This window comes from Equus przewalskii, chromosome 19 (assembly GCF_037783145.1).
Source record: "Equus przewalskii isolate Varuska chromosome 19, EquPr2, whole genome shotgun sequence".
NCBI lineage: Eukaryota > Metazoa > Chordata > Mammalia > Perissodactyla > Equidae > Equus > Equus przewalskii.
This window is the reverse complement of record NC_091849.1, coordinates 14,220,055-14,241,941: the sequence shown is the minus strand read 5'-3', so window position 1 is coordinate 14,241,941 and position 21,887 is coordinate 14,220,055. Positions and strand designations below refer to the sequence as shown.

General features: G+C 43.5%; 1 long non-coding RNA gene across 1 annotated transcript; it reads right to left on the bottom strand.

Annotated features, from left to right (window-relative positions):
• Nucleotides 1–353: 353 nt before the first annotated feature.
• Nucleotides 354–7,120, bottom strand: LOC139077262 (uncharacterized). Its single transcript, XR_011529619.1, has 3 exons — nt 6,988–7,120; nt 4,539–4,664; nt 354–525 (listed from the first exon to the last, which is right to left on the bottom strand). It is a non-coding gene; the product is annotated as an uncharacterized lncRNA (long non-coding RNA).
• Between the last annotated feature and the right edge of the window lie 14,767 nt (nt 7,121–21,887).

Sequence of the window (21,887 nt, the reverse complement as noted above, 5' to 3'; positions counted from 1 at the left end):
ACCCTTAGAGTGAATTGACATGGGGAGGCAGCATCTCCAGGGTGATTACTCACCAGCCTAGGAGGTTGGGGGTGGTGGAGAGTGAGAGCCAGGGGGCAGCTGCTCAGACATCATAACTCCATTCCCATCAGGGTTTCTTCTGCCCCGATATTAGTGCTGCCCCCACCCCCAAGCCCTCAGACAAGGGACACCAGCGCTGAGCCATTGCAGCCAATTTCTGTGGGGTTGTCCTCAGGCTACTGGGAGATGGGGGTGGGGGGAGACCAGAGCAGAACTTACAAAACTTCCTTCCAACCTCTTCTCCCACTGCCCCTTCTAGCCACTTTCCCCAGCACACAGGCTGAGCCACCTACCTCCCACATACACACCAAATGAAGACAAGCTTCTGTCATCCAGCGATTACTCAAGGTTTTGTGTGGTTATTATTGTTCGCAGTTCCTGGAATCCATCTTTCTCTCTTGCGTCTGTGGTTTCTCGAGGGTTGATTTTGGTGGCAGGAGCCTGTACACTCTGTTAATTCCCTCTCTTAAGAAGAACAAGAAAATAAAATTAAAAAGTCTAAGGAAACTGAGCTGCTATCTGGCTTTCTGTCCTAGGTGTGAATCTTCCACGATTGCCCAAAAAGGAGGTCGTCTGGCTTCTACTTCAACAGCTCCATGACAGGAAACACAAGCATGAAGAGATGGACCTGTTCATTTTTTTTAACTTTCTACTGAAAAATAACATATATACAGAAAAGTGCACAAGTCACAACTGTATAGCTTGATAAACTTTCACAAAAAGAACACAAATAATCTACCCCCAAATTTAGAGGCTTTACAAATAGATTAGCTAATTTCAATATCACTAATTGTTAGAAAAGTTCCCTTGTTTTAGCTGGGAGCTCTCTTTCCATAATGTCCACCATTTCGGCTCCATGGAGTTACACAAAATAGTTGCAATATTTTCTTACTTTTAAGCAGTTGACATTAAAATTTGTCTTCCTATAAAAATTCATTTTCCCCCAGTTATACAATCTTAGTTCTTTCGACTAACTTTGCTATAATAAGATGGTACTACAGTGATGAAGTAAGGAGGTGTACAGGTTGAAGGACTCATTTAGGCAAAGAGATGTTTGGAGAGCAGATGTCTGGGGACAGAAAGCGATGATCTGGTCTAGTCAGTAGCAATATAAGGAGAAAGACAGAAACAGGACAGTGTCTGCCAGCGAAAGAAATCATGTGCCTGCCTGCTGGGTCATCCTGGGAAGTTTGGTGGCTCTGGGCCCCCCAGGTGGGTGGACACAGGCTGGAGAAAAAGTAAGAGGGACCACCCACTGTGCAAGCTGAGATCTTTCCAGAGGGCCCACGTGCGGCAGTTGCAGCCCAAGAAACCAGGGAGGTGTCATCAGAACTGACAGGAGGAGATGACAGCTCAACTGAGGTGGAGCTGAGAAAGACTTCTGGCTGCTTCCAAGACTTAGCAGCCTCTCATCTGGAAGTTAAATATAGAAGGAAGTGCCTCCAAATTCTCACCGGACAGCCTAGGAGATGGAAGAAAGTGTTCGGTGTTAGGGGTGACACGGATGAGATTTGCAGACTGAGAGAACTGAGGAACTAATTCTCGGTGTCAAGGTAGAGTCTAAATCCTTATGGGCAAAACATGAAGCCTGACTTGGAGCCCTTCTCTGATGACTGGGGCCCCGCAGTAGGGCCCTGCAGCCATTAGAAGCGACGGGGCCGGGTGGGTGTGCAAAGGGAACATATGAAGCCTGGGAGCGTCGGATAAGCGCTCTTTTCCAGTTTCTTCCACAGTCCATGGGCTTGCCTTTTTTGCCTTTCTACGTGTGGGCTTGCAAAGGAGAGCATGGAGTTATCTGGTCCACAAGAACCTTCGGAAATTTAGAGCCACCTTCTTTTTCTCCTCCTCTTCCTTCTTTTTAAAATACGGAGTCAATTTAATACAAGGTCTAAAAAATGGGAAAAATGAGCCCTTATCTTGTGCAATCTCAATCTATCTAGGTTTACATTTATGTAGATATTTGATATGTTCCTTTTTATCCTATTTCTTCTTAACTTTAATTGTTGCTCTTTCTGTTTGCAGAGAATGACTGAAATAGAAGTGGGGTGATTAGTCTCTTCCACATACAGAAACTACCCTTGTGTCTGCTACTAGGATATTTGTTGACAGCTTCTCCTGCGTACATACTTCCGGCCTTTGGTCTCCTGAGTTGTAGCCACTTTTGCTGAGAAGGAACTCATCCATTTCCTGTTGCCACCTGCTTACTTGGTTGCCTGTGGCTGTTTTTCTCTAGCATTCCACAGCCAGAGCATACAATTTAAAATGTAACAGGTATGGGCCATGGAGCATCTACAAAGACAGCCAGAAAAAAATATTGCTGGTTAAGCAAAGCCAGGTTTTTTGACTTATTGCAATAAGGGGGACTATCGTCTTGAAAAATCTAGTAGCATCTCAGAAGGGAGAAGTCAGGGGAAGATTAATTAGAGTTTTAGGGCCCATGCCAGGTGATTTTAAGGCAGGTCTTGCAAGGCAGGGAACTGATTGGGATGGGGCAGAATTGATGACACACTAGCTCTCGACGGGTAGGCACAGAGATATGAGTGCCTATAAGGGAGCTTTGATGAGTGACCTCGGTTTTGATAAGTTACCTATTTTCATAGTCTCGCAGTCTAATTTTTCAGGAGCTAGTATTTGTTGGAGCAAGGAGCTTAGTTATTTTTGCCTGGTCCCAGCATTGTTTAGCTCAAAACAAGGAAATTATGCTTTATCCCAGAATTGTTTAGCACAGGAATGGGAAAACATGTTAGTTTTGGTTCTTATGGGTTTGCAAAATATGCTTAGACTACAACTTAAACATGCAGGGAAAATCCGGGTTTAATATTTTGCCTATAGCTGATCTGCTCTTCTGGGTGAGCTACCGAGTGGGGAAATAACAACCAAGCCAGTGACGTAGTCTTTTAAACAGGACCCTTAGCTAGTAATCAGCCTCTGAGTAAAAATGCCCCATCTCTCTAATTTCTCACACTTCCACTCTTCTCTCTAGGTCCTCTCCACGATGGTGTCTGGGGCTATAAAGGAAGGAATGTGACTCATGCATCTTCTCAGCAGAGAAAAAAAGGGACAGCTCAGGGTCTTCTGGTTCCTGTCGTCTCCAGAACAATGACCGTTGGCCGCCTGCTTGCCACTTACAATGTTGACTTTACAACTTGGGTTGAAGGCCAGGATAACACTTGTTCTGATCCTCTCACTTGGTTCAGGCCTGGTGGTTCTCCCTGGGTGTCTTGATCTCCCCTCACATTACCCATTCGTAATGCTCATAGCTCTGAGTCCTCATTCTGTTCCCCAGGGTGAGTGGTGTACGCCCTGTGTCTCAGTTCATTCAGGCTTCTATAACAAAATAACACAGACTGCATTGCTTATAAACAACAGGAATGTAATTCTCACAGTTCTGGAGACCAAGATCAGGGTGCCAGTATGGCTGGGTTCTGGTAAAGACCCTCTTCTGGGTTGTAGACTGCCCATGTCTGGCTGTGTCCTCTATTGGTGGGAGAGTCTAGGGATCTCTGTGGGGTCTCTTTTATAAAGGCACTAATCCTATTCATGATGATTCCACCCTCATGACCTAAGTACCTCCCAGTGACCCCATCTCCTCATACCAATGCATCAGGCATTAGGGTTTCAACATGTGAATTTTAGGGAGACACAAACATTCAGACCAAAGCACCCTGCCATTGAGCCTCTAAATTAGACCAACTGGCTCCATTCTAAGCTTCTCTATTGTGGAAATAAATGAAAACCAACCAAATGAGAAAAGCAAAGGCTATTTATTCTGAGCTTACTGTAGCAAGGGAGTCAGCCCCCATCCCTTGTGTTTCGGCAGAGACTCACAAGCAGGCGGAGGAGTGGGAAAGCTTTATAGTGAGAAAAAGGGAGGGCTTCAGCTGTGCCCTGACAGGAGGCTGTTGGTCTGGGGAAGCTGTAGATGGGCTAACTAGAGCTAGGGTATCATGTGTGATGGATTAGGGGTGTGTATTTTGTTTTCTCTGGTTGGTCCTAGGATGGAAGCAGGGACAAAGATTAGGAAAAATGTCAGTTATTAATTAAGTCTGGCCATTTTGGTCTGATTGTTACAGAAGTCGTTGTTTAGCTTTCTAGATTGTCACTAGAGATAGTAATCTGGCTTCCTACAAGACTGACTTACAGCAAGCTGCCTTCCTAGGCTGATTATCACAGATAAAGGGTTGGTTTTCAGGGCAGACTCCTGTAGATTGTAGGTCAGAGTTCTATTTTTAAGTATGGTGTAGCCATTGTCTGTGTATTCTGTCTCTCACTACCATATAGGGGCTGACTTAATCTCCCATAAGTGCAAATTAGACTGTGTCTCCAGCCCCACCCGGCCCCCCCTCTATTTCATCATCTCACATCTCCTGGCCTGTGGTATTTGCATCAGCTCCTTTCGGATATTCCTAAATCAATCCTCCCCCACTCTCTTCATTCTTCCTTTCATCATCTCCTGGGACAGAAAGGGCAGGGCTTACCTGCATTCTTCTGTGGCATCTCCTCCTCTTCTGGAGCAGCAAACCTCAAGGCCTGGCTCTACATCCAAAGAAATAACTTTTCTACCTGCAGGAGAACTCCAAGATCCTGGGTGCTTCTGGTTGGTGCTTAACAGGCCAAAGGAGGAGATAAAGATGGGTCTCAGAAAAAAAAGATAGTCTTCTTGCAAGACTATTATCTTGCTTCAAATCCCATTTTGAATATCAAAAGCTAAATATCAACTCTCTTCCGCTTTGCATACCATGTGTAACACACCCACAGACCTCTGGACAGATGACCCTGGAACCAATTAGGTGGAAAGACCTATACTTGCAAACCCAAAGAGAAAATTACCTTAATATTTTTTCAAAATATGACTCCCATTACAGAAGGTATTATTCCTCGTGTTTGAATAGAATTCTTTTGTCCTGCTTGCTTCAACTGGTGGAACAGAAGTTAATAGGGAGAAATGAAGCTATTTCTTGTGCCCTGTTTAGAAATGATTTCTTCCTCTTCATTTTAAGTGCTGGACTGTAAGTCTCTTTTATTCTCTCAGTACAGGGCTCCATCTTCTCAAAAGGCTCTCCTTTGGCTTTTCTATTTCGTTCCCATAATTTGAGCTCCCTGCCCCCACTTGCTTGAATCTTAATGGAAAATAGATCTGCAATCCTTCACTTTAAAGGATCTTGTTCATAGGGCTCCCCACCTACCTCCCCCTGTACTGCAAGCTCTCTTTTAAAGTTTGTGTGCGCATGTGTGCGTGTAATAATAGGCCCTCTATCCCTTCCTTGACTTGATCGCTCTTACAGACTGTGTGTAATAATAATTTTATATCTGACTTTGGCTGTTACCTCATTCCCTCTAGTTCTAACCCATTATTTTACATTTTCAGAGGCTCATTATGACTCATTGGGCAGCCGAAGAAACATAATGAGTCCAAGATGATTGCACATGGCAGTGCTCCACAAATAGATATTAAACAGCTCATGAAATCTATAAATGTCCTTACTATCCTGGGTGCATTATAAAGCTATGAATCAATAATTCAGGCAAGTTTTTTATCCTCTCTAAAAATCCAGCTTTCTGGACTTTTTTCCTCCCGGAAATGAAAGCTATATACATATTGGGAAAAGAAAGCTAAAAAAGAGAGAGAGAGAAGGATAGAAAGAAAGATGGAGAAGAAAAAGAATACAAAGGAAAAAGAAGAAAGCAGAAATTATTTTAATAGTATAAGCTCTTTCTGATAGCTTCTTGATAGTTGCCCACATAAGGAATAAACAATGGTAAGCACTCAAAATGTATTGAGTGGTACATGGTAGATGGTACATGGTAGATACTCAAAAAGTATTTGTTGAGTGAGTGAGCAAATAAGTTTTATGACTATTTTGAATTGAGTTTACACATTGCTTTTGATAATAACCTTTATTGAATATTTCTTTTGTGCCTGGAACAGTGCATGCATGCCTTCATTCTTTCCTTTTTTTTTTTTTGAGGAAGATTAGCTCTGAGCCAACTGCTGCCAATTCTCCTCTTTTTGCTGAGGAAGACTGGCCCTGAGCTAACATCCATGCCCATTTTCTTCTACTTTATAGGTGGGACACCTACCACAGCATGACTTTTGTCAAGCGGTGCCATGTCCACACCTGGGATCCCAACCGGCAAACCCCGGGCCTCCGAGAAGCGGAACGTGCGCACTTAACTGCTGCGCCACCAGGCCGGCCCCTCATTCCTTCTTAAATGTGAAGAAGGAACTGATATGATCTGCATTAGCTGGGTAATAAAACCAGAAGCCGCTGATGGAAGAGGAGTATGCTAGCTGAATGTTTGATAAAAGCTAATAATCAGAGGGAACTGATTAGAGCATTGAAAAAAATGAACGAGGAGTCAATTGAATTTGGATCCCCCTTTACGATTTCTTCTATTGACAAATGATTCCCCCATCTACCAACTTATAAACCCCAAAAACCTGGCATCATTCTAGACTCACTACCATACATGGTTCCTCACCAAATTCTCTCTCTTCCTCAATAGTTCTCATTTGTGCCCCGTACTGCCCCACCACTACCGGCAAATTTCAAATTGTCATTGATTCTTGCCTTGGTCATTGAATGAACTTGCCAACCAATCTTCCTGCTTCTGCTCCTGCTGTCTTCCACGCTGCTCACCAGAGTGATCTTCTGAAATATACACCTGATTGTGTAACTCTTCTGCCTAAAAGTCTTTCAGTGATTTCCCATGGTCTTCAGGATAGAATCCAAACTCACTAACAGAACATGCAAAGTCCTTCATGATCTCGTCCTTCCTTCCCTCTCCAGCTTCATCATTTACCATCCCCTCCAGTCATCTTGAACACTGCACCTTCCACAGGACACTCTCACATCTCTGAACATCCACATTTTGCTCTCTGAAATTCTCTCTCCTTTCTCATCATTTCTTTAGCAGGCTACTTACAAGATATCTTTCAAGACAGCTTCGTTTTTCTCTGGGACACTTTCCTCTTCTCCTGTCCTGCCTTTTCCTTCTCTTCATGTCACTATTCCCTGGACTCCCTCCAATGTACACACATCTCAAATGTGGGTTTCATGCCTGTATTAGCCAAAGTCCCAACAGGAAACAGATGGCACCCTCTGATCGGTCTAAATTAGAGGAGAGTTTATTTACAAGGGACTAATTATGAACTTGTGGGTGAAACCACAGGAACTGGTGTAGAAATTTTGGGCTAGCAGCAGCAGCAGAGCTGTCACTAGGGAGAAGATAGGGGAGAGATAGTTCAGTTGAGGATGAGCTGTGACTTTCAATTGAGTCATCCCCCCAGGGAGGGAAATAAATACCCCTGAGCTCCTTTCCTCTCTCCCTCTGATCTCCTGAAGTGCTCCCCAATGATAGAAGCCAACGAGAAGCTGGAAGGCCAGGGAACCTTGTCACCGTGGTCCACATAGGTCAGGCTCCCATGGAAGAGCAAAAGTGGTATAGACGAGGAAAGACTTTTCCTTTACCCTCTTAAGTTCTGTGACTGGGCTTGAGAATTAAACTGACAAAAGACAAATTAACAGGAAAAAAATACAAATTTATTTGATGTTAATAGTTTTACATGACACAGGTGACTTCGTAGAAAAGAAATGAAGACCCAAAGAAGAGGATAGGCCTAAGAGCTTATATATCGTTTCCACAAAGAATGATAAATTGTGGAGATGTGACAAGACAAAGGAAAAAGGGGTTTGGGCTGGAGACAGTAAATTATGGGAAAGTGACTGGGAAATATCTGGGGGAAATTAATGGAAGATAAAGGTTATTTTAGTAGGTTTATTTGTACAGATTCATCTTGGTGTCATCTCCCCCTCTTGGGTGATAAGAATATTCACCTCTTCCGCACAGGGAGGGTACCTTTCTCATGGGAAATTTGTGTCCTACTTTTAGGGAGAAAAGAGGGAGGTAGGAGAGTCCTTCCTGCATCTGCTGTTTCTTATGTGCTTTCAGCTCAAAACCATCAATATGCCAAAGTGACATATTCGCGGTGGCGGTTCTGATCTTTTTCAATGGAGAAAGGTCAGGAGTGGATCTGGAGGGACACAGTTCCCTTTTTCTGTGCCCCACAGCCTCCCGTGCACACCTCTGAGATCCCACATCTCCCCCTGAACTCTGTTGTGTAACTGCTTGACTCTCTAGTGAATCCGTCTGCTGCTTGGAAGGGGGGCTGGGTTTCGTCTCTTTACCCCAGAGCCTACTACTGTGACTGATGTAACACACACTCAGTAAGCACAGTCATGCACCTCATAACGATGTTTTGGTCAATGAGGACTGCATATATGATGGTGGTCCCATAAGATTAATACCAAACAGCCTAGGTGTGTAGTAGGCTATACCATCTAGGTTTGTGAAAGTATACTCTATGATGTTCGAACAACGATAAAATCACCTAAAGACACATTTCTTAGAATGCATCCCTGTCGTTAATTCTCTAAAATGAAATAGCAAAATATTTACAGTACCAGAATTGTTGGAAACCTTAGAGATGGAGTAGCCCACTCTTCTTATTTAAAAGATGAAAAAAAAAAAAAAGCCCCGAGGTAAACGAACTTGTCCAAGGGTTGCGGTTAATAAGCAGTAAATTCAGGACCAAACCCTAGTTCTCTGATTCCCAGTCTTCCTCTACTACTTAATTTTAACTGCAATTGCAGGTTATTTATTGGAAAGAGAATTCACACAAGTTTCCCACAAAACCAAGAGTCTTATATTTTGGCAACAAGAGAGAGACAGCGAGAAGGGTTGGATCTGCCTGCTTCGAGTCCTTTGCCAAAAGCAATCTCTGAGCTCTCTGGATAAGCAACACTTTCAAACCAAGCAAAGTGCCAGGAGCTGGAGTCGTGAAATGAAGCATGGGCCTCGGGACTAACGTATTTACACAAACTACCTCAGGTGGTGGGTGGTGAGGATGGTTTCGCTTTAACATCCTATTAGCACATTATCTTTAGTTTCCAAAGCCTCTCTTAGTTCCAAACCTCCAGGTGGTGATGGTGAGTGGGAGCGAGATTGGGTAAGATGTTCCCTCCTTGGGAGGCAAAGCTGTTGGTGCCTCCTCACTCGATGATTCAGCTATTGGCTGTTGCTGCTGCTACTGCCGCTGCTGTTTTCTTCCCAGAAAAGGAACCATTGCTTCGGAAGTGATTGCATGCCAGGAGCAAAAGACACGACATTTGTCATACTGGATTCGAGTCATCTGTTTGTCTATCTGCTCTCAGGGCACAGGTCATGTCTTTTGTGTAGGTAAACTGGAAACCTAGTCAAGTGTCTAATGCAGAGTCAGTGCCACCCTAAAGAATGAAGAAAATACTGGGTGGACTTAAGACATGGATTTAGTGGTAAGGGACTAGATCCTAAGGCCTGGCATTTTTCTTAGCACCCATATGTCCTCTCACCTCTCTAACAGAGGTGGTTTTATCACTGTCACGTGGCTGATGTGGTGATTCGGAAAGATTATGTACTTGTGACGTGAACTATTGGATATAGCTTAATTTTCCACAATCCATTGGCCCGTTGTATGACTTTGGACAAGTTAAACTACCTATATGAGCCTCAGCAGTAAAATAAGGAGGTTGGAAATTGACTTATAAGGTCCTTTTCTTCTCCAATGTGCTCTTAAGTTTCCCACCTGTCAGACACCTCCACTTTCTTCTTGGGCAGACTAGGAGCCAGGCCACGAAGCTCCCACTAAAAAGGATAAAGGAGGAACTATGCAGACTTATGATCATAACCAGTTTTGCTACTGCCAAAAGAAAAACAGCACTGAATTTTTTAGTTTCTCAGAAGACATGCAATGTTTGAAAATCATCTTCCTTCTTGTATTTTCAAAAAAAAAAAAAAGTGGAAGAGCCGTCACATTCTGTGCATAACTTTTCTGCTTATAGACAGAATTTGTAATGCATTTTTTTCTTTTCAGGAGGTGTGAGGGAGAATTCCCATAGCTGGAGGAGTGTGGAAGTCAGGGGACTGTGGGAGAATGCAAGTGTGACTGTGGGACTACACTTAATTCATTAAAATGTGTGGTTTATGGAGAATGTTTTGCCAAAAATGAGCTTTGTGGGAAGGAGAAGGCAGCCGGGATATGGATGTGAGGAGGGAAGAGAAGCGTGAGAAGTGCCAAGGGAGAAGGAAGTCTTATTTGTTGCTAAATGTTGAATCCCACATAAGAATGTGTCATGAGCCAATTCAAGGAAATTAAAATGCAAATTGGGGGAGTGCAAATCTATTAGGCACAGATATTATGGATTGACGTTATTACTGTCTTATTTTTATACGAATTTTTAATATTCTCCAATGGTTTAAGGAAGTTTGAGGAAACCTCTCTTGAGTTATCCTCCTTTCTCATTTTTTATCTTTTCTCAAACAAAATGGCAGTAATATAAGAACATTGTGTTTTTATTCTTTTCTGTCAATACTAGAACTGCTTCAGAAACCAACTGCGTTCATTAGTGTAATACTAGCTGCTGTAACAAAGATACCCAAACTTTAGTGACTTAAGACAACAGAAGTTTGTTTCTCATTCACAGAACAGTCCAGTGCAGGTGTTGCTGGTGGGTTCACAACTTTCCTCAAAGAGATAACTCAGGGATTGTGGTGCCTTACATTTCGTGGCTTTGCTATCTCCTAGGAACTGGAAGTCCTCAGTTTCTAGCCAAAGAAACAGAAAACGAGAATGGAGAAGCTACACCTTCTTAATTACCTGGGCTCAGAGGGACAATTACTAATTCTACCCATATTCTATTGGCCCAACCCAGATGCAAGGGGGTGTTGGGAATAGAGCTTCTGATGGGATAGCTCTTTGACTGCAACATTTCACTAGGTAAGGAGGAGCATGAATTTTGACAAACAGCCATTGCCGCTCTGCCCCCTTATCTTCATCACTCTTAGACTCCAAGAAAAATGGCAGCACTTCCTCATCCATTGAGTGTCACTTTTTCCCTAAAGATTTTTAAAGCAGAGCCCTAATTCATCTCTTCTGTGAAACCCATGATTCAAAGGAAGTTTCTCCACGGGCTACCAGCTTATTGCACATCTGCCTCTAGGTGTTCCACTGATCCTCTCTTTGGAATCCACTTCCTTTCAGGTACCAGTGCCCCACCCCTGTGGTTTCATCTTGCATTTATTATGCCTCTGCTTGTTTTTACCTCAGGGGACCCCTCTCTCAGAGACATTCCTTTGAAAAGCTTTGTCTCCATCAAAGGCAATTCAAGGATTTACACACCAGTGGGGAGATAACTTTCCTTTAGGAAATCTCTTGACAGGCACAGACCCCAAGTGGACCCTGCACATCCCTGACTGTGTCCGTGCTCACCAGTAGCCAAAGGATTCCCCTTCCTTACTCATAAGTCAGAGAATGTTAGTATCAACTCGCTTTTTAGAGGTCCGGGGAGGTTAAGTAAATCTCAACTGAAGTTTCACAACTAGTTTGTGAAGAGCTAGGCTTAGGATTCAGGAGTTCTGACACTCTCCACTAGGACATTTTCCATTCAATCATGCAGTCTTCAGAGCACACAATTGTGTGAGTCAATACTAGCAGACATTCAAAACCCAAGGAAGAGATACTTCAGTGAATATGTTTATACATGTGCTATGTGTGATTTTTTTGGTCACCCTTGCATTTCCCTTTCCCATCCAAATTTTTTTATTTCTTGAAACGTGGGATATCATTTTAGTTTCCCACAATATTTTCATTAGGACATGGTATTTGATGGGTGACTAGTTAGTAGTCGATTATTATTATTTTTTCACACAAAAACTAGTGCTGACGTAAATTTAGAATAACATCAAAAATACCTAAAAATAAACATATCAAAACGTGCACAAGACATCAAAGTCAGCATATCTAAATATTATTGAAAGAAGACCTAAATAAAGCAAAAAGTACATCATGTGCATGAATTGGAAGGCTTATCATTATAAATAAGTAAAATCTCTCCACATTGATCAATAGTCAATACAACACCAATCCAAGCCTCAGGCAGTTGTTTTGAGGATATTGTCAAGTAGATTCTAAAATTTATATAGAGATGCAAAGTCTCAAGAATAGTCGAGACAATCTTGAAGAAAAGCAAAGTGGGAGGATATCATGATGCTATAAAAATGCACCAATTTGAACAGAGAGGCCTTGGTCATGGGCTGGAAAAATGGACCAATGGGACAAAATAGAAAAGTTCAGAACAGACCCATGCATATACGTATACTTAATTTATGACGCAACGGAGTTGTGGGGAAAGGACAGTCTTCTCAGTAAATGGTATTGGCTCAATTGGATATACATATAGGTAAAAACTAATGTTGATCTCTACACATACTGTATAAAAATATCAATTCCAAATGTGAAAGGCAAAATAATAAAGCTTCTAGAACAGAATTTGGCAAATTTTTTCTGTGGAGAGTCAGATAGTAAACATTTTGGGCTCTGTGGAACGTACAGTCTGCTATTGTTGAGGAAAGATAATCATGGAAAATATGTAAATAAATGAGAGTGGCTGTGTCCCAATAAAACTTTATTTACAAAAACAGGTGGTAGAACAGATTGGACCACAATCTGCAGTTAGCCAACCGCTGTTTGCCGATCACTGTCCTAGAAGATGACATTGGAGAATGTTTTTATGATCTTAAGGTTGGAAAAAGAAGATTCGTAAATAGGCACAAAAAGTACTAATTATAAATGAAAAGATACATTGGATTCCTTTAAGTTTGAGATGCTCTGTTCATTAAAAACATATTATTAAAAGAGTGAAGAGATCATCTATAGAGTGGGAGAAATTTGCAAATACATAGGACTCATATCCAGAATATATAAGAACTGCAAATCAACAAGGAAAAGACAAAAAGCTCAATGACATAATCAGACACTTCACAAAGAAAGTAGCCAAACTGACAATAAACATTTTAAAGATTTTATTTCTTTTCCTTTTTCTCTCCAAAGTCCCCCGGGACGTAGTTGTGTATTTTTAGTTGTGGGTCCTTCTAGTTGTGGCATGTGGGATACCGCCTCAGCATGGCCTGATGAGCCATGTCATGTCCCAGCCCAGGATTGGAACTGGCAAATCCTGGACCACCAAAGCAGAGTGCACAAACTTAACCACTCAGCCACAGGGCCGGCCCCAACAATAAACATTTTAAAAAGTACTCAACCTCACTAGTCATCAGGGAAATGAAAATTCAAACCACAATGAAATACCACCACATACCTACCAGAATGATCATAATTTAAGAGATTGACAATACCAAATGTTAGCAAGGATTTTGAGTATATACACAGTTTGGAAGTATAAATTGGTATATCCATTTTGGAAAATTCTTTGGTAAGTTTCTCTAAGCCGAATGTATGCATCCTCTCTGACTCAGCAATTTCACTGCTAAGCAGGCATTCCCCCAGAAATGTGTGCCAAATGACATGTACAAGAATGTTCACTGCAGAATTATTCATAATAGCCTCAAACTGTAAACAACCTAAATGTCCATTAAATAGACAGTAGAATGGAGAACTGTTAGGGTGTATTTCCGGGATAGAATACTATATAGCAGTGAAAATCAATGAACTCCTATTTCACATAAATATACAGGAAACTTTCAAATATAATGTTAAGTAAAAGTAGCCAGATCTGAAAGAATAGGTAATGTTCTAGAATTATACCTATTTATATGTGGCCCAAACACAAATAAAACCAACCTATGTGTTATAAATCAGGATAGTGGTTACCTGTGGAGAGAAAGGGCGTGATACATTAAAGGAAAAATGTGGGGGATTTCTTAGGTGTGGATAATGTTCTATTTTTTGACCTGAGTGATACTTCCACGTGTATGTTCATTGTGTCATAGCTCATTGAACTATATACTCATGATCTGTCTACTTTTCTGTATGTATGCAATACTTCATTTGAAAGGTTTTAAAAATCAGTTGGAATAATAAAAAACAAAAAAACCACTGCTCCTCTTTCAACTACATATTTCAACCCCTAGAGTAGGGGAAACGCAGGGGCTGAATGCGGAGCGTAGGTAAAATTGAAAAGCAACTGGACAAAGAAACTTGTCTTGGAAAGGCCCACACAAAGACTCAGAAAGCTCCAGCATATTAGACTTAAAAGGTCATCTGGTCTAGGGACCACCTTCCAGGAGTAGCTTCTGGATACATCCAGAGGGGTTCACGTCAGAATTATCAGGTAAGAGAAGGAGGTCATGAAGTCAGAACTGTTAGACATTTCTGCTCTTCTAGCAACTGTCCCCTGTTAGTCTCCCTCTTTCCTGTCACTCTCCATGGTTAAGTCTTGTAGGAAGTGGTTTTACTCACAGGACAAGTGGCTCAAAATATCAGGTGGCTTAGACAGGTTTCTCTAGAGACGGGATTGACTGATTGGATTTATTTGGGACTCTTGTTTTTTAATACACAGTAGCTGAGAACTCTATTCCTGAGCCCTAGAAATTTTATCTTCATAAGATACATAAAAGGAATGTTGAGCCAGCTCTGGTGGTCTTGTGATTAAGATTCAGCGCTCTCACCACCACGGCCCTCAGTTTACTTCCCAGCCGTGGAACCACACCACCTACTCCCACCTGTCCGTCGTCACACTGTGGCGGCGGCTCACATAGAGAACTAAACTAACAACTAGGATACACGACTATGTACAGAAGCTTTAAAAAAAAAAGGAAGAGTTGAAAAAAATAAAATAAAGGGAATGTTGATTCACCCCAATCAGAGTAGAAGAATAATTATTCTATCTCCTTCATATTTTCCTCTTCTAATCCTTGAAACCCTAACAGGTCTCTAATTGAGACCTCCTAACTTCATTTCCTCTAAGTATTCCACAGTAGCTAGAACCATTATTGGTGCTGAGAACTTTCTTTGACAGAGGTACAATGCTCCTCTGTCAGTCTCTTGTGGAAGCTAATGCCAGTGGCATGTTTTCGTAAGCTTTGGTGGTTGAGAGAATGCTGCCAGGATGGCAAGCAGGGGAAGTTTCAAACACGTCATTTTAAGCGTAGTTTAATGGGAAAAGCACAGGCTTTGGACTCAGAAGATCTAGGCTCAAATACAGTGTCCAACACTCACTAGAACTTGACTATGGACAAATTAGTTAATTGTGCAGATTCAATTTCGTCAATTATAAAATAAATAAAATAGTGTTTATTTTATAGAGATGTATGTGAAACAGAACACAATCTATGTAAAGTTCCTAGTGCAATGACTGATCCAGGGTAATAATAATAATAATAATATTAATAATAATAACACAAGTAGACTTACAGGGTACTATATACGTATAGCATTGTTCTATGTGCTTTGTGTATGTCGACTCATTTAATTGTCACAACAATCCTATGAGATAGATTCTATTACCAATTTACATATAAGGAGCTGAAGTACAGAGAAGTTAAGTAACTTGCCTGAGGTCACACAGCTGCAAAATGGCAATGCAAGGATGCTGACCCGGGCAGTCTGGCTGCAGGGTCCATGTTCTTATCCACTACACCAAACTGGTTTCTTGCCCCTAAAGTGGAGGCAATAAAGCATAGATTACTTGCTTAAAGAAACTCGTCTTTCATCCCCTGTCTCACAAATCTCAATGGAATACCTAATTTTTATAGTTAGAAAGAGAGAAATAAAGAACACCCTTATGTGTTTTTTCCATTTAGCAGCTCCCCCTATGTACTGTTTTCACCTGCTCAGTGAAAAGTTATAGAGAATGGAACTGCTTTGGGAAGCTCCTGTAGCATCAACAAGCACACACACATTGAGCACCGATGGCATTGTGCCAGGTGATCAGGATACGAGGGGCTGAGTCAGCTTCTTCCCCACTTGCCCCTCCCCCATTGGGATCCATGGTCCACATGGATGGCTCAAAGATGTCACAAAGAGTGAGCTTTGGGCTATCGATGGGCCCTTGTTTATGCAGCCCTGCCTCCTCAATCAGCTTTCAGAGAGGCTCATAGGCATCCGGAACCAAACCCAATCCTGCCTTATGCCAAGAGAGCTTTCTCCAGGCTGGATCTGCTTGGCTGGTTTGCTCCTGAAACAGCAAGTACATTGTTCCAAATTCCTGGACCCACTTGCCAGCAGCAGCTCACAACCTTCCAGAAATTGCTTTTATATAGCAGGCTTTAATTTTAACTCCCTTCTCTTTTTTTCATCAAAAATTAATTAAAACACCCTTGCAAGCACAGAATTCACTCACTCCGATCTGCAAGGAAGGAAAGAGAAAAGAAAAGAAAAAGCACATTTCATTGTTGGCCACACCTGGGTTGGCAGAGTCCTCAGGAGTTTTGCTGAGGTTGGAATTCAGGACAATCCCTCTTCCAACCCAAATACTCCTGCTGAGGTTGGATATGCCTCAGCGGGGAAAGAGGGTTGGGGGGGAGGATGCACCCTGCACCACTTGAATAATTTACTGCATACACAAGGCAAATTTTATTGCTGCCCACAGCCCTCTTCTTTCCTCTCTCTCATCCACTTCTCTCCTTCCTATGCAGCTTCTCTTTCTCTTGACAAACCTAGGAAGCATCCTCCCCAGGAACAGGACTTTTCACGCATGTCCAAGTCCCAGTGTACCGTTGCGAGGCCATCAGGCCTTGACAGGTGAAACTAAGGGCAAGAACTAGGACTCGGAGAGTTTTCTAACGCCTCTCTTCCTGTTTCTTCTGCCCCCTCAAACCCTCATATAAGTGGTGTGTATTGAGATGGAATAATCCACAGGACTTCTGAGTATTTGCTTGTAGGCTCCTGGACCTGGCTTGTATCTTCAGAATTTTTCCGGGGTTAGATCAAGAGCAACAGTGATCATAAGAAGCCCAAACTCTACTTGGTAGATCGGTGGGAAGAATCCTGGGGTGCATAATGGATTGAAATGAACGTTAATGTTTCTCCTGAACTAGCTTCTCTTGGAGTTTCTGGAAAGGGGAGGAAGGACCAGCGCGAGGAAGTGTGGTTCTCCCAGTTGCACCATTTGCTTCCCACGTTGCACCACGTCTACTGCTGCCTGTTCTGCAGAGCAGTGGGAGTTAATTCCAAGTCTCCAAGGGCTGGCAGGGAGGGCAGAGTTGACAGCTCCCAGGAGGGGAGCGCATGGGGTTTCTGTACAGCTTTCTTGAGCAACAAGATTGATTTTTTTTGCTGGACTCCCCAAGTGTCAATGAATCTACAGTCCTCCTTCCAGGAATTATCAACTTCTGGGGAGACAATCAGAAAGGAATTAAAACTACTTTTGAAAAGTGTTCCAAAGTTGATGAATGCCCTATAAGCCCCTCCTCCACCCTCTCACTCCCTCTCCATCCCCCTCCCATGCCTGTTGGCTTTGACTTTTGCTGGGCTACAGGGAGGGGGAAACACAAGGTGATTGTATGTGCCTTGGTTGGAAGCTTGGGCTAAGGCCTACGTTACTCTGAGTTAAGACTAAGAAAGCAGAATTTCCCCTGGGGCCCTGGTGCTGACTTTGAGTTGGGATCCTCCAGGAGACTGCAGAGTAGGAAAACAGTTGCCTGTTATGCTTGTGCAGTGGGGGGGACTGGAATTGGCCACCCTAAGATATGTCTGTTTGGCATGAGGATTATTTTGGGCTGGTTACTTTTAAAAACTGCAGACAGAAAAGCAACTCTGAAAAGTAGAATTTACTTACCCTTTGTTAAGAGACATTTACATTGTAAAGGAAATTTCTATCTGTAAAGGTGTCTCCCTCTCTGTACCAGGAAGAAGGGGGGATGACCTTATCTCTAGAAACTCTGAGTCAATGCTAAAGGCAAGGACTTAAATCTGCATCTTGTTTACTGTACTTGTGTGGTAACCTCCTATAACTGACTCCCCCCACCACCAACATCCTCCTTTGTCTTTAGCTGAGGAGGATATTTAAGGTGGTGGCTTCAGCCATTTTGGCGAGTTGCTCAGTTTGCCTGAACCTCTCCCATATATACATGTTATAAAGCTTTGTTTAATTTTCTCCTGTTATTATGTCTCATGTGAATTTAATTTGTTCTCCGGCCAGAAGAATCCACCGCGGGTAGAGGAAATGTCTTCCTCCCCTACAGCAGCAAGATGACAGAGTCTTTTAGCCTAAGAATCTTTATGAGATGACCTAGGAAGCCTGAACTTTAAAGAGGAGAGAAGCCATCTTGTAATGGAGTGAAAAGGGGCTTGTGCTGCTCACCACAATCCGGTGCCAATCAATTGCAAACAAGCCCGTGGTTGAAAAAGCAAAGTTTATACGATTAGCCAGCATAATCCAAAGATGGCGGACTAGTGTCCTGAAGAACCATCTCAAAATCATACAGAATCTTGAGGCAGTTATATAGGAGAAATGGGCAGGGAAGCAGGAGGGGATGTTGACCATCCAGTGTGACAAACTTCAAGTTGCCACATTCTCTCCTTCTTCTGTCATTTGTGGTGGGCACCAATGCAGAATTTTTCTTTCCGGAGGTCATCATGTTCCTGGGGAGCTCAGAGAACAAAGTTGTCTTATCACAGCTGGGAGATATATGTAAGCAAGAGTCATAGAACTAGCAGATCATGTATTTTGTAAAAGCGAGAGGTGCTTAATCATCTAGGCTTCGTGCGGGCTAGAATGTGTTCTCAGAGACTAGTGAGTCAGGGTCACAGTTACAGTATTGTTTCTTTTCCCTAAGAGGGCTTCCCTCATGTTGACTTAAGACCTAGCCGTTACAATCTGAGCTGAGGGGAAGCCGGCTTGATTCTGGGTCTCAGAGCAAACACTACCTCTTGTGCCTCGTGACTTAGGTTAGATTCCCCGGAAGCAGACCCTGAGTGATTCACTGAAGGAACGTTCCCAGGAAAAATGGATAGGGGCTTTGGGAGGTTGGCCACAGAAAGGAGGGATGCCTGGTAAGAGTGTGACACTATGCAAAGCCCCAGGGAGGGAAGCAGTGAGCCGTGACTCTCTCCAGAGCTTCCCTTTGATCCTCGCTGTGGTCCTGAAGAGGGGCCAGGAAAGCTGGAGTATTTATACCCCCGTCCCTCCCGTCATTCGCTGGTTAAGGACTGTCATCCCTGGAAGGAGGCAAAGTCACGTTATGGTTTTCTGTAAGCAGGCAAAGTAGCTCCAGGACCCTGAGGGGAGCTGGCTGACAAAGAGACACAGGTGCCGCTTGGCTCACCTGGAGCCGATGTGCACAAAAACAATGAAGAGTTCCTAAGAGGCATGCGCAGAGCGCTGAGCACATCAGCTATGTCTTGTCTAGACTTGATAGCCCTAGGCTGGCAGGCATTGCTTGGGGTCAGGTGTACACAGAGTACAATTATCTATAAGAGAAACTCTGCTGAAGCAATCCACGGTGACACAGGTACAGAAGGTTCTAGGTGGTCTCCGTTGATTTTCGAGTACCCCAGACCCTACCATTGATCCCAGAGCTACTGTCAACCAGCAGTCTTCTGGGGTTGTGTCCTTTGCCTCTCCTTGATTTGTTTTGGTTCACATCCCCCGCCCAGCCTCTTGACTACATGGAGGGGGTTGGGGGTGCGTTGCTGCACTAGCTGGAGAGCAGCAATGTACATCTCTGCTTTCCCCTCTACTTCCTAGTCATTACATCTGAAAAGAATGCGGAAAGCCAGATACCAAAGCAGCAGCATGTCTTTCTAGACTTCCTGGCCATCACTCAGTCTGGAGTTCCTACAACTAAGTAGGAACCATCTGGATTATAGAGATCCAGCCAGCAGGCTCACAATAAGACAAAGGTGCAACTTGAGTTCACAGTTGTGAGCAACCGACACCCAGGCTATGCTGAGCACAGCACTGCAGGGCAGAGAGCTCTAAAGGTGTGATGCTTGTCACTCAGCAAGAAAGAGCTTCCTAAAGCCTGGAGCTCAGCTCTTGGCCTCTCAAGGGTGGCACGCTTGGTGGTGGCCTCCCAGAGTGGAGAGGAGCAGAGAAAGGAGATGGAGAAGGGGTCTGGGATCAGTTTGCCTCATCCGTCCCCAGCATTAGGAGACTCGTAGGGAGTAATGAAAATGAGGCTGTAACCTGGAAACAGAATCGCCCAAACCACTGGGTTCTGCAGGCGCAAATCCTGCCGGTTACGCCCGGCCTCCCAGGAGCCTCTAGACGGTTGTCAGGCCCTCTTCCTCAGACTAAAAATAATCGCTCGTATATAAACAAACGTAGATATATTTTTAACATGCCTCAGAAAACCACCTTCCTGTTGGGTTTCAGGGCTGTCTCCAAGATAACTGGCAGATCACAAAAGCAAGTGCAACCACTTGGAACTTTCCACCACAGACAGGCGATTGTGACCCCAGGTGACATCTGATTGTGGGTCCCAAAGTAACTTTGTGCCGAGAGATTAGAATCTCTAACTGTTCTGTGGTTTCAGAAGGGAAGACAGGCCAGAGGGTGAGGGCTTAAAAATTCAAGGTGAGTAGCTCTCGAAAGACCCCCACCTGTTGAAGGTCATTCTTGCGGCTTCCTGAGGAAAGTCTTATGAACCGGAGTGTGATACCGTTGAAACGTTAGCCTGCAGAAACAAAGGAAGCCCACCACTTAGCCGGGCAGCTAGCTGGCTGGCAGCTTCCACATGGGGATGGTATTTCACTGTGTGAGGGTGAGCAGAGGTGGAAGAGAAACTGACCAATGGACACCAGTCGAAAAGCATTTGATATTGTAAAAAAAATGTGTTTTCTTTTAAAGATATAAACATGGCAGATGATCCCTAAGTAACAGCTTATATTTAATAAAATAATACTGTCCCTGCCAAAGTATTCTTTTCCTAAGTCACTTGTCAGATAGACATCTCTTACCTCTTCTTGGCTCTTATCATTATTCCCTGAAACGAGAGATTGGGTCAAATAAGGATTTGCAATGTGAGGACATAGTGTGCTTTTCAAAGGGTGGTCCAAACCCCAGGAGGCAAGGATAGGAATAATGGGACAAATCTGTGAGATAAAGAAATGGAGCAAGAGAGCCGCTAAGACAGGTGCCCCAAGTCAAATGGCTTAGAGCTAGTTAAGTGGCAGAGACATTTTGCTGGGCACCAGAGTTAAGATGGCTTGACTCTTTTTTTTTCCCCCTCCCCAAAGCCCCAGTGCATGGTTGTATATATCTACTTGTAGGTCCTTCTAGTTCTTCTATGTGAGCCAACACCACAGCATGGCTAATGACAGCGGTTGGTGTCGTTCCGTGACCAGGAAATGAGCCCGGGCCATGAAGCCGTGAGAGCACCAAACTTTAACCACTAGGGAAGATGGCTTGACACTTAGGCACTGCTAACGCTTCTTATTCTCCTGAGGAAGTTGAGGAGCCTCAGTCCAAAGAAACAAGCAACCAGCAGGCTCAGGAGGGCCGAGCTCTGACCTCTGGGCTCCAAGTCCATTCATAGCCTTGTACCTCTGCTGTTAGAAAGTGCTGGAGAGGTTCCTTGAGTTTGGCCTTCAACTTCTGACTTATTTCTCTGCTTGTGGATGAAAAGAGGAATTCCTCTCACAGTGCCAACATCACCCCCCTTCTCCTCACCCCCGGGGAGAACAGAGAGGGGCCCAGAGATGGAGTTTTGAGACGTGAGGTAATGTTGGTTCCCCATCCATGGCTGAAACCAGAGGAACTTCTCAGGGGCGTGAGGGAGGAGAGGACCAGCTCTGAGATTTTCTTTATGTTTGGCCTGGATGTGTTCCAACCTTAAACTGAAATGCAAACTTTAGAAATGTTTTATTCCCGAAGTGTGCATGTGTGCGTGTGTTGGGGGTTGGGGACGGGAGTAGGAGGGTGGCAGGGATTTGGGGGGTAGCTGCAATACAGCTAAACTGAACAACTAAAGCTTCACTGTAGCATTCAGACCCTCATACTCCCCACTAGGAGGAGGGGTCCTCACTACCCAGATTCTCAGATTTTGTG